The sequence below is a fragment of the Antedon mediterranea genome, chromosome 3, assembly GCF_964355755.1.
Source record: "Antedon mediterranea chromosome 3, ecAntMedi1.1, whole genome shotgun sequence".
Classification (NCBI taxonomy): Eukaryota; Metazoa; Echinodermata; class Crinoidea; order Comatulida; family Antedonidae; genus Antedon; species Antedon mediterranea.
In genome coordinates this window covers 38,955,153-38,956,436 of record NC_092672.1, presented here as the reverse complement: position 1 = coordinate 38,956,436, position 1,284 = coordinate 38,955,153, and positions in this window count along the sequence as shown.

Genomic DNA, 1,284 nt, shown 5'->3' with positions numbered 1-1,284 from the left:
GAAAAGTGGTAAAAAAGAATAACAAATGCTTGGTAATTGTAGATAACAGTCTGATGAAATCGGTGTTATAAATATAATACAATATATCAATGTGGATGGGCGTTTATTAGAGGGTGTTTGGGTGGGGGGAGGGGGTCGGCGATAATTATTTTAATTGATGTTTTAATGGGGAGGTGTTCCGAGCGTTTATTCATATAAATACCATCCTAATTGGTATAATTAACACATTATTCCGCGACACAGTGAGCCGTTTTGGTCTAAGGAGGAAGACGTTTTAGACGGCTTGCAACATGGGCAGAAGTATCCCAGGGTCCTAACGGGACACAGATAGCGCACATAAAGTCCTGGCAGCTTACTCAACAACTCGACCGACATAGCGAGCTAAGAGTCTGAAAATCAGGCCATCAAGATGAGAGTAACCATGAATACAATATGGAATAAAAAGTTCAAACCCAAAACAATGCTTAATATTCATTTATTCAATTTTATATTCATAAAAATTTAATTTTTTTAATAAAAAAGACAATTAGGCCTAAATCAATAGAAAATTTGATAAATTTAATTGAAAAAAAATCTTTTTTAATTTGTGGACTCACCGGGAGTTGATCCTGCGAAACTCTCTAACATGTGGCACTAACTGTTATGCCACACAAATTAACACAACATTTCGGAAATAATTCTCAATTATAAACGTTTTCTTAATGTAACTATAAACCTCTTGTTTATCGAATAACAATTACTTTCAACGTTCGACGATTTTAATACTGTATACAGTAAAAATAATTCGCGTTCACTTCTATATCCATTTAGTATTGTATGAACACAACTTGTTTATTTGGCATTAATTTTGAGTGGTACCTCACTCATCTATGCTGTCCCAATTTTAGGCCCTGGCGGGCCTATTGCAGCAGACAAAAAGTCGGTCGGTTGTGATACTGGTATAAGGATGCCAATGGGCATCCCATGCTGGTGAAATTAGGTGGTATCTCTCTCATCTAACTGGTGACAATTTTTTAGCACCTTTCGGGGTCTCCCGGTCTAGACGCAGCAGGGGCACCCGGCAGACTCCCATTTTCATTAACTTTCATTAACTTCAATTGACCTCCAACACACTTAAATAGTCAGATATTGGTACTTAGCTCATCTAACCAAATGTCGCTGGGCTGCCAGTCTAATGTATACACGACGCGAGAACGGAACAACTCCAACGGAACAGGGTCTTTATGTAAATATATTATTTTGCTGTCAGGCTTGCTCTATGTGTGTGTGTAAGACGGAGAACTA